This window comes from Melanaphis sacchari, unplaced genomic scaffold, assembly GCF_002803265.2.
Source record: "Melanaphis sacchari strain LSU unplaced genomic scaffold, SCAv2.0 Contig48_pilon_pilon, whole genome shotgun sequence".
NCBI classification, from domain to species: domain Eukaryota; kingdom Metazoa; phylum Arthropoda; class Insecta; order Hemiptera; family Aphididae; genus Melanaphis; species Melanaphis sacchari.
In genome coordinates, this window is record NW_020271327.1 from 1,897,869 (window position 1) to 1,911,109 (window position 13,241).

The window sequence follows — 13,241 nt, forward strand, 5'->3', positions numbered from 1 at the left end:
TGTAAGCATATACATTTTTTTTTAACATGAAAAAAAATATTTATATGTAAATTGACGTTTTATAATATAGCATTATATATATTATTTATAATATCTATATATTATGTACTATTTCTAAATTTTTTTGAACATACAAAATATAATCGGCTTTTTTTTTTGTTCAACTGTAATTGCTACTTGTCATACATTTCGACAATTAAAACATATTAAATTTACTTTATGTATATATTTTATTTTTACATTTGATTATTTAATTTTAAATCATTTTTTAGCTATCAATTACAATTATATTTCAACTTAAAATCATTTATAAAATGTTATAACCCAGTGCTTTATATCTATAATATTATTTAACATTACTTTATTGATTTTGTCAGTTAGGCCAATAGACGAGCAAAGTATGTGACATAGTATTTATATTATGATTTAGTTTTCATTAAATTCAACTAAGAAAATACATTGTATTTAGTGTGAGTGAAACGATCAAGTATAATAATATAATACGACTATAAATTTAATGTAAGATAATACTTGGTTTATTCTTGAAAAAAAATTGTACTTATATACTGAAAATATTAATTTTGCTATGCAACTATATATATATATATGAATGAGATAACAATTATAAATCTGACTTAAAAGTTATTGTATTATGGTACGTGATTATAAATTAGTACTTTATCACTATAATATGCTTTTACATAGGTTTCGATAGCATACCTGTACTGCAATCAATTTATATTATCATTTTATGTGACAATTGAATGCACGTATGATGTTTGTTTGTACAGGGTGATCAATTTTGAAATGCTTAAACTTTTTTCATTATTTCTCTTTGTTGAGTAATGTTTAAAACTTTTCAAGAGATTATCTATATTGAGTGTTGATTTTCTCAGTTTTAATTTATTATAAGGCTGATTTTATTACAAAATTCACAGAACTTCAAAAATACTTTCATTGTGTTAGGTCACTTGATTTTAAAACCCACTGTCTCGTGGCTAAGTTTGATGCTTATTGATATTGACAACATAAAAAAGTTAAAAAATTGAATTTAATCAGTTTTGTAATAAAATAAAAATCAAGTGAAATAATTGCCTCATATATTATCAAATATTTAAAGACTTGTGTGGAACAACGCAAAAAATGTTATCAATTATAGTGTTTAAAAGGAATTTATTAAAAACGTTACAAAATCTAATAGTATATCATCCTGTATATAAGGTGTATTGATATAAATATTGCAATGCAATGACCGAAAAGTTATCATTTCTTAGCTTACTATGGTTATTTTAAACGCTCATGTAATTTAGAAACATTTAAACTGTTTATAGGTCAATATATCGATAATACCCAACCTAAACTAAATTCGTTCCGTTCATATAAAAAACGTCATTATTGATAATACATGTTCTCTTAAACACCTTTAGTAGTTTTGACATTAAAATTAACGAAAAATAAATAAAACTCATAAAAATGTAGATTTGTGTACCTCATCATTGAATAAATCACTTTAATGGAGAGTTAAATTTGAATTCAATGATAAATTATTGAACACTAAAAACAAATCTGAGTGGAGAATTAATATAGCGTGTCAGATTTTATTTTTTAAGAATATTTCATATATTTTTTTAAATAACTATTATTAAAATGGTATAATAAACTGATTTTTGTAAAAATATTTCGTATTTTAGATAATAATTATTTTATTATTATTATTAATATATAACTTAAGCTATACCAACAGCATGAACATTTTTATCAACATAAAAAAAAAAAATTAAAAAAATTTAAAATGTCTATAAATAACTTAAAATTTGTTAGAATAGTTCGATATTTTCATTGTCTATAGAATATGATAATTTTAGTAACACTGATGGAATGTTGTAAGTTATTAAGATTAAAATTTTTTAAATTGCAATAAAATAATACAATTTGTATGATGAGAAATTGTAATTTAATAAATTTCCAATTTCATCATAATTTCAATTTTAATCATTAATCAACCATAAATATGTATGTGCTGAGGTCACATATTTTCTTAATATTAATAAGAAGAGTTTATGAAGAATATTTTATTATTTTTTTTTTAAATTTCAAATGTTAAAATAAATTTACTTAAAATATACGAATGTTTTAGTTTTAACTATAATAATAAATAAAACAAAATATTAAGATACGTTTAATTAAATTTGTTTCTACATTTTTAGTAAATCGATTAATCATGATATTCAATTTTATATAGTTAGTATACTAACTTATAAAACATTTAAAGAATTGTAGAAATGTCAACTAACTCTGCTTAGATTTACTTTTTGAATGCTCCTGATTCATTTTTACTGTTGAAATTAACTATGTTTTTTATATCGTACTAATATATCTCATATATTGTGGTGAGAAAATTAAGACTAGTTCGAGTACTCATTAGGCTCTGTGACAGAGATTTTTGACAAAGCGTATAATATATGATTTATAGTTGGACTCTTTCCGCATCTAAAACTCCGATTGAATTGTATAATGTAAAAATCATTTTAAGTCCTAATAGAAATAAAACTATAATTAATTAATAAACTTTAAAAAGCAATAATTAATATTTCTATATTTATCCAATGTTTTAAGGGGTAAGTACGTACGTACGATTACTCAAACAACCATTTTTTTTGCGTACCACTGAATTTAGTAACTTATAACGGATTTTAATCAAAATACTCAAAGGATAATCGTTTCTTTATAAACAGCAAATAATCAATGATAAAACAAGATGATTTTAACCAGAATTATTGCTGTAATGTTTAAATTGGATGAATATTCGCAGATGACGCATTTCTGTGTATTGAATATTTTTTATTATTTTTTTAATTATCATGTATAGATAAGTACATATTTATCAAATATAATCATCAAGTTACATATTTTATCATAATATTTGAATTTATGATTGTAATACATTAATATTATTGGAGCACGTTTTATTAGCTGTAAATAATAATGTTACGCTATGATATAAGAAAATAATTTTTATTTAATTCATGACTCGACTGCGGAGTTTAAAGTGTGATGATTTAACCGAGGCCACATGTATTTTAAAATGTTAGTACTTGGTAGTCCAGAAACTGTAGCTTTGATTCGCTGAAAAATACACGTTGAACACAGTGTTTTAAAGTTAATTTATTCCCAAGAAAAAAGTCGTGTCACTGATAAGATAGATGTGTTATAAATATTGTTGGAATTTTAAAATTTATTCTTTCGAAAAATGTATAAATAGATTATTAATTATTTGTAATTTAAAATTTTGAGTGGAGCGATAAATGTATTTGATTTACAAAGATACTTTTCATAACTTATTTCAGTAGATACATTTGTAATGAACATTAAAATTTAATTTTTAACTTTTAGTTTTTTGATAATTTTTTTTTATAAATATTTGATGTATTTAATTTTTTTCAACTCAATAGGCTTGAAAATGTAACTCTGAAATTCTATACTTATAGTTGTTATAAAATATCGAAAATACAGAGACGTTCTTATTTTGATAAAATTTAATATTTTGTTTAAAACTTATGATATTTTTCTAATGATTTATTATGTTATTAATTATTATATATTTAGATACTGTAAATCAAAAAAAAAACATTAATTGTTGAGATTTGAAATTTTTTGTTTTAATTATTACAATGACATTTTCAAAATATTTTTACGAGTATTAGTAATATGGTCTAAGGCTTAATCTATATAATTCATTGTAGTTTTAAAGTTTATTGGTATAATTTTATAATTTAATAACAATAATATATCATGTGATAAAATATTATAATAAATAATAATATTAATTATAGAATATTAAATATGATACGTTTTTCATATTAATGTTTTTTTCAATATACTTCTTCGATTTACCTACTAACAGTTATAAAATGTTCATAAAAATTAGAAATTAATTCCAGACATCTTCGCTCAGTATTTTAATTTTTTTATGCAAATGATTTATCTTTGCATCACAATTTAGCATTTTAGATTACAGTGATCTTAATGACGATGTACACTAGAAACCTACTATACATACTATATATAACAAAGTTATTAATTCTGTTTTTTTTCAATAATGTAAATTTCCATCTCTTTTATTCAAAAATAAATATATGTATACCTATTCAATAAATAATAAATAACCGTAAAAATTACTTCTTTAATTTGGTACTTTAAAAAAGAAATCTCTTTTTTGTTTCACGTTCTGTAAAATTATATTTTACTTACATATTTCAGTTGTATTAGTTTTTAGTTTTTATGGACGATATTATTTTATTATTCATAGTACCTATGATATAAATAAACGTGATTTCATATTTATTTTCTATTCCAAAAACTTCATTATTTTTTTGGATTTAATATAATAGGTAATAACTAATAAGGTTTTAAATTGATTCACGTTTCACCTGTCGTAGTGTTCGGTTGTGTTTTTCTGTCTACTCGTAATCGCAATTTATTCTATGTTAATAGAGTAACTATAATATTTTTATGTTATCATGATGCGGCGTCTCGCGTGTGGGCAAATCACCTGCTCCAAATAAAATAAAATCTCCCTTGTCTAATAACCACGTTACGGATCTCAGCTACACCCTGGTAACCTCAAAAAAAAAAAAAAATTACATGTAAGTATTAAGTACATTAAGTACAAATTGTATTCCTTCGAACCTTATTACTAATTTGGTATAATAAAACTCGATAGTGATGTCTCCGTGGTAAACTTTCGGGATGGTGTCCAATTTATTTTTCCAATTGAAAGTTTCAAACGTTTCTCGATAAAAAAAGGTGCAACTTTGTATTAATATGAATCGTTTAACTCAAATTTCTGTCCTTTAAACTACCTCAACATATTTCAATTTAAAATATAATTCTCGGTGTCAATTCCAGCATTCGTTCTACCGTACAATGCAATTGTTGTCTACGTTTTGAGCAAAAGTACGCAAAAATACTGTCATAGTCACATTAGATGCAATCATTGCGTTGATTCTAAAAATTCAATTGCCGGTTGTCTGACCATCCAAACCACCGTGGTAAAACTTGTCTTGCTTTGAAGCTGTCAAAAATAGATCTTTTTATTTCAAAGCTCTTCGACGTTCGGGCTACTTATCAGACCTCCTCAAATATTGTAATGTTTGTGTCTTAACTACTCGTTTGTATAAGTATGAAAAGAAAAATAATTGTTCCAATCTAAACTCTTCATGCTTAATTTAACATCACTCCGTGTTAAAACTCTCTCGAATCAGAAATCCAGCCTCCGTATACTTTTCATATCTTAAAGTTTCGTGGCCTCACATTCTTACTAACAATGTCACTATGAATGAACTAAATCTTGTTATTTTCTCATGGAAACCCATATCCTCTGGACTCGACAGCGTCTTACCCATCTTGTTAAAATATCTTCCCACGAATACATTATTCTGTCTTATAAATATATTTAATAACTTGCTTGTAACTTAGCAGTTTCCTACCATCTGGAGCTTCTATAGAGTCATCCTCATACCTAAACCAAATTCAAACACATAATTCTTTCCAATTTCTCTATCCTTGTCAGTCACTATTTACATTAAAAACAAAAAACATGTATATAAATTAATTAATTAATGAGTGAGCAAACGTTGAGAAGAGAAATCACCTATTAATGACACTTGCCGATTAATTTATTAAACAATTAAATACATTAAAATATTTCCACGTTGATTTATCTGTTTAAAAATACCTAAAAAAAATATATATACCACATTGTTAATTAAATATACATTTATAAAATTATGTCATTTAATCTTGTGTTTAATTATAGTTTTTTAATAATTCGTTAAATTGTTATCTACTAAGATATGCGTGCGCAATGAATACATTCATAGAGTTAGAAAAATATTAATCATAGTATGGCTTCATAATATAATGCACAATTTACCTATTCACTATTGCATGTATTTTTAAAACAATTTATTGGGTTTATAAGAGACGTCATAACTGAATTTGATGTATCTGTTTTGCCTAGGTATTATATCAAATTTATGTTAAGCAGTTTATGTTCAGTTTCGTTAATTTTAATATTTTAGTGGATTGATTTATTATAAAATTTAGGGGTGACAACATTGCCTGTAATTTATCATAGATGTTTACATATTGAGTATTTATGAGTATTTTTTAAAATATTTTACACACGTTTAATTCACTTTAAAATTGAAGTATCGAATAAATATTGCCAAAAATATATGTACATATTGGCAATGTAGCCAATTTTAAAGTTTCATAATAGGTACTATACTAGGACAACAAATTCAGCTCCGTTATTTTTTTAAAAACATAATATGAGATGAGCAAAACGTGATCGAAACTTTATACTATAGATTGTATGATATATAAAATAAAATTTAATTGAATTCAATACTTAAATGTCTAATATAAATTTGTTATCATCTCCATATTTAAAATAAATACCATATTCTATAAAATTAATATTATCATATTATTTACTTTTTAAATAATTTATACAAATTAGACTAATAAGTTTTTTGAATAAATTTAAACTTTTCAATAATTATCAGTTTGGTTTCCGTTTAAATACCTAAGTAAAATATTGATCCTTTAGTAAATAAAATCACTTTTTATGTATAATAATCTTGACAATAAGTTTAAGATTCTAGATATATTTTTAACTTTAAAATTTTTTTTTGTTTTTTTTTTTTTAATCATGACGTACTTCTTAAAAAAACTATTATACTGTGCCATAAGAGAAAAAATACTTTTACTTAAGTCATTTATTTCTGATAGAACACAGAAAGTTAGATTAGATAATGCATACAGCGATGATTACATAAATACTTATTAGGTTAGGTTACAATTCTTCTAGGCACAATTATTGGTCCTACATTATTTATAATACATCTAAATTATCTCTTAAATTTAGGGTTGAATTTAGAATTATACTGTTATTTTGATGATACGATAATTTTATTAAAACACAAAACTATGATGATTTATTTAAACTTGCTAATATATGCTTGGATAAATTTTTTTTTTTAATTATTAATTTTTTGTTTTTACAAGATTTTTGTTTTTAGCAATGGGTAAAATTAAATTTGGATGTGATAACAATAGTTTACAACTTAATGTTAATAAATCTAAACATATTATAACTAATATTGATAAAATAAAAAGTATAAGTAATTTTTTTGGATCTGTTTCTATGTGTTCTATATATATATATATTTAATTACATATATTAAAAACATGTTAGTAACTGTATACTTTTGCGTAAAGTGGATAACGTTTTATATCTTGGTGTGATTTTTGATTATACAGACTGTAACGTCACGGATTTTTGCGATATAATATTATCAGCTGTGTTATGGAATTCCCCCCTGATTTCCCCTATATGTCATAGTGTTCTGTCAAAACAAAGGCAATTGTTCCTCTGGTCACTGTTGCTGTCGGAATGCGCACTCAGGGCAACCTGTTTTCCCATAAAATAATGTACAAAGCATAGTCCTCCGCTACCAAGATAACCTAAATTTTCGCCGACTGCTCAACGGCCTGGATCATTATTCAAGAGGCTCAGCAGCTCAGCTATTTATTTTTTTCAGTTTTCGGAACCTCTGATTGACAGTGACGTACTGAGTCAAACTCAAATAATCAATTCAAAACCACACATAGTATGAGGTGCTGCTTTTACATTCGTATTAAAGTATTTACTGCAAATATTTATTATTTTATTACATTTTTTTTTGTTCAAGCCAAGTTTATACCCTAAAAACATACTTTATACGTAACTTAATATTTATTATTATCATAATCTATTAATACGGTTTAATTTAATTAACGTGTACAAAGTTAATATTAAAGATTATTGTACAATTCAAGTATACTAATTATAATAGTACTAGGTTAAAGCAAAATTATATTATTAATATTAATTTTCTACCATTTTTGACCCCAAAAGTCTAGTTTATTATGGCCTTTCTTTATTATATAATTATAATATTAAAATTAATAACTTGATTGATTTAAGAAGTATAAAAATATATTTATAGTACTTATAATTTAAGTATTAAAATTAAGAAATTATATTAGTTTTCGCAAATCTTAATGTCATTATTATTTTCATTGTATGGTTAAGTACCTAAATTAACACTTTTATTTGGTTATTGTTAATATAATTACTAAAGCTAGAATTCACTAGATACTAGAACTCAACTCAGCTGCATATAAAATGCTTACTGATTGGGTTTTGCAATGAATTATCTTGTATATCAGTGTTTATATTTTGAAAATAGATAAATAAAACAGATTTTGAATATTTTTTATTAAAAAATAAGAAATCCATCATTGGTTTAGTTTTATGGAGTATAAAAATATCCACTGTTACAAACATACAATATAAAAATGCAGTAAAAACTAAAAACAAAAGTTCATAATTCTTAAATTAAGATATTTCTTTGTTTTTGAACGTGACATGTGAAACCATAAAAATTATTAATTTATGAAGTATACTTTAAAATTATTTATTCAGTTTGTTCTGGTTTATCGTAATATCTAATAGTTAATACCTACCCACTTTAAATTTATGATTAATATCAACAGCATGGCACATGCCTGTTTTTAATTAATTTGTTTTGTTTCATTCAAGGATTTGCACTAAAATTAACCCTCAACATTGTATTAACCCTTAAAAATCATAAATTCAAAAACCCACATAACATAAACCACAAGTGACGCGTAATACCCGAATTAACTGTTATAAAGTCGCTTTAATTTTAACAAAACATTATAATATTATACTATTTTGCTACATGTTGTATTCATATTTCGTCATAAATTGTTTTAGCATGAGATTTGATAATGTTATTACGTATATCTATGACGTATAAGTGTATAACATTGAATTTAAGCAACAAGTAATGTTAATGATAAAATATAATAACATATGTTTGTATTAACATAACTTATTTTCTATTTTACGTAGGAAAAAGTTAAAATTGTAATAATTTTATTTTAAACGTTATATTATTTGCATATAATATATTATATAAATTAAATACCAGCTAGTGTTATACAACTTATATAATTAATTTTAACGTCTTTTAATGATACACAAAATTAAAATTTATTATTAATCAAATGGTATAAAATAGATATGCATTGTTTAAATAATAATTCGTAAAATGTACATAATACATTTTGTCAATATGTAGAATGTTGATTCAATATACCTAAACGTATATTGTGTATACTATATACTTAGAATTATTAGCTATAAACTTATAGATGTCTAATTTGTCGAATTTAATATTTTCTAGTTGTATTATTATGATTATAGTTAAAGTTTATAAAAATCGAAAATAGAAAAATGTGTTCTTGATATTTATTGTTTTTAACTAACTAATCTTCAATTCCTGATTATATTTATTTATGTATTATATTAGGCATAGAAAACAAAAAAAAAAAATTGTCTCATAAAAAAAATATGCGAAATTTCAAGGTAACAACAAATAGTTGAAATTTAAAACACAACAAAAGAATAATATTAAATTAAATTAACACCTATACTTTTTTTGTCGAATGACTAAATAAAACTAGACATTGCTTTTACAGTTTGCGTTGTGATGTCTGTTTTCTACGTTTTAGGTACGATTTTATTATTTCAATTTAACTCTTAATTTTCGATGGATATTAAAAAATGTTGCTTTAATTGTATTTATGTTTGAACTTAAAAAAAATACTTTAACTATATCTTTTTTCCTTATTACACTAAATTACTAGACTTCAATATAAATATAATTAGTTAGTTTTGCCTTAAAAACTATCTTAAATGTATTAATTATACAAAAAACTAATTATATTTCGATTTCTTTTAAATACTCAAGGAAATTTACCCTTTATGTCAATAATTTTAAATTTAAAATATTTAAATACTTTTAACCATAATAAAATTATACTTAAATTGTAAAATTATATTTACGATATAGATATTGTTATAAAATAATTTAGTAATGAAAAAATATATATAATATTCTAAAAATAAAATAAAAATATCACTCAACTAATAAAAAGCGTAAACACTAATATTAAAATTACGTTTTTAAACTTTTTTTATTGTAATAAATGTGATAAAAATTTTTAATACATCATAAACAACAGCTCTTATTTTGTTTTTAATCTTTTATAGTTCACGAATCCCTATAGAGAACTTTTAGAAGATATTACTGGGGATTTCTTATCAGTAAAAAAAAAAAAATTAAACAAATAAACAAATAATGCAAAGTAAATGTTCAAAGTAACACGATAAAAAGTTCTAAAGAAAATATAGATAAAATTACTTTTAACTTTTTAATTTTATATTCAATTTATTATAAACAATGGTAAATTTTTTACCTGCAAGTATAGATATAAAATTTTAATAGAATTATGTTAGGTTTAAATTAAATAAGTTTTTTATACTGGATAATTTAACAAGCATTTAGTTGGTAAATCTCCTTTTATTCTTTAATAATATTTTTTAGTAAAATTCTGATTTTCTAAGTGCACTTAATAAAGACCATATTATTTTCAAATACTTTAATAGATATTTATTTTATACTATTAGGGATGAGTCTGATATGAAGATTTTTTTTTAAACTAAAACCACTATTTTCATTGTAAATGATTATGTAGATAATTTTTCAATGATTTGATGCATTTTAATTATAAATTTCGAATGGATAATTTCCTAGTTATTAAATTGTAGTATATAATATGAATAATAATTCAGAATCCTGTGTGGTAATTCACAATGTATATATAGCTATATGTATACTCAATAACTTAAAACATATATAAATGTATAGTAACTATCAAGATTAATAATTAATGTCCAAAGTTTAATAATAATAAAAAATATAAATTAATTAATCGATTTGTAAACTAATTAAAATAAATTTGAAGTGAATAGGTTATAAAGAACAGCTATTATTTCATGTACCTTGGTTTTTGAGTAAAAAATTCAATATTTAAACGAATGCTTGTTATCATTTTTTTTTTACAATTTCTCCGAAATTTCGGGGAAATCTGAAAATACCGATTTAAACTTAAGTGTATCTATTGACGTGTTTAATTTTGAATTTGTAGATGTGCATTACTATTTTTAAATACCACAAAAGATGATACAAAAATACAACTTTTCTTTTGTAGTATTTTTAATTTTTAGTAATGAGTTCAGCGTTCAGTAATGATGATTAAAATAGTTTATTATTTATTCTATTTTAATATTTATCATGAACTTTTTAGTAAAGCATATTAAGAAATGAGTTAATAAAAACATAGATTATGCAGGTACATAATACCTTTTTCAACAAATGTAATACTTTATAGTATAGAAGCATCCGTTTGAATATTATATTGCTGGAATCACTAACCACTGGCTGTAAGTTTGACATTCGATACCTATAAAACTTTGACTGTTAAAAAGCTATCAAAGTAAATAAGTAGTTTCGGACAAACATAAGTTATTAATACGACTTATGAGTTAATATATATTTCATTGCAACACGGACGAACTAAAAATCGAAAATTTACAAAGTTTCTTGTTAAGACTTATATTCAAAGCAACTAATACAATAGTAAATATGTTATTTATAATTCTAGTAGTAATGCGTCATCTGTATAGTGTATACGTATAACTTATTATAAACCTCATAAAACCGATGTTTACTTTGGAAGTTTAGGCATTATCACAATATTATATTATTATAAATTATAATTTACAACTACTGTACGTGATTTCCATCGCGGGACACGTATAAACGCAAATCTAATCGTGCGACACGAATCTAATATAAATGTATACATTTATTTTCAGGTGGCACATCTTTTTTTTATCACGATCGTTTGATATATACGTCTACATGTTTATTATTATATTGTTATCAAATCGTTTCAATTAAATTACATTCTATACATTGAAATGCGTGCGGGAGGCTGTCAATAAATTGTGTGTAGACAGACAAATAATACATAATATATGTGATTCTCGTCCGGATTTTCTCGTTTCCTGTATCGTCAACGAGGATTTTTTTCGTCTCGTTTTATTCAAATTCTTGTCTGCGGTGAATCATGTAAACTGTATGGCGACAGCAATCCGGTCCGGAAAAGCAATTTACCAAGAAGAATAACAAAGAAAAATAGTTTTTATTTCCTCTCTCTATTCGGCGTATTTGGTTTCTCATCTCATACCGGTCGTAGTATACAAAGTTGAAATATGATCATAGTCGCGTCACGCGTCGCTCACTACGATGACGTACACACACTCAGATATATATTATATTTTAAGATTAAGGATTACACGAGAGTCAGGTGGCTGATGAAATATTTCGTCAGCATTACAGAATGGTCGCATAACTATCATATCGACGTTGTTGTTGTTATGCACGCGTACGATAGATATTCTGACTCGTGTTGTTGGTTGATATAATGATATTATAAACTTAAACTAAAAAATTTAACTATAATTATAGTATGACTTGTTGCCCGCCATGTTTGGCGTGAAGTGTATTTACATAATAATTTTGGTGATGGAGTACGGGGTCGAGCTTAAGGGTGAAAATCGCGTCGAATCTATATACACTGCAATAAGCTGAGATCGCGTGCAGATGACTAAGGGACTTCAACCCACTTCACTTCGGAAATGTTGTGTATCGTTGTGTATTTATTTATGTAATTTTTATACGTCTTAAAATCGATTTTTCATCAAATCCTATTATCTACGATAAGATGTTATTTATGATTTTAGTTGTGTACTGAAATCCATCCCCCCTCCCAAATCACAGATATCTAGATCTGCGCCCGTCCGGACGATTATGCGTGCGAACAACGTAAACCGTATCGTTTGTGCTTTCCGACGGCGCGATTTGTTTACGTTTTCCCACGAATAGGACGATGCACCGCGCGAGCTGGGCGCTTTAAGATTTACGGATTCTATGCGCAACGGACATCAGCGCAATAACGATCAATTTATTATTGCTCGGCCGATTCGTATGTCCGGCGGTGAGTTCTCCGTAATCTGCGAGAAACGGACTGCTGCAGTTAGCACGTGGTGGCGGCGGCGGCAAAGCGATCGATTTTCCGACCGTCCTGTATGGAGGCAAGAGAAGGGGCCGAGCGGGACACACTCCGGCGGTGGCGTCGGTGGTTGCGGCGAAGGGCCCGCGCCGCCGCCGGTCCGCCCGTGTGCGCAGGTACAA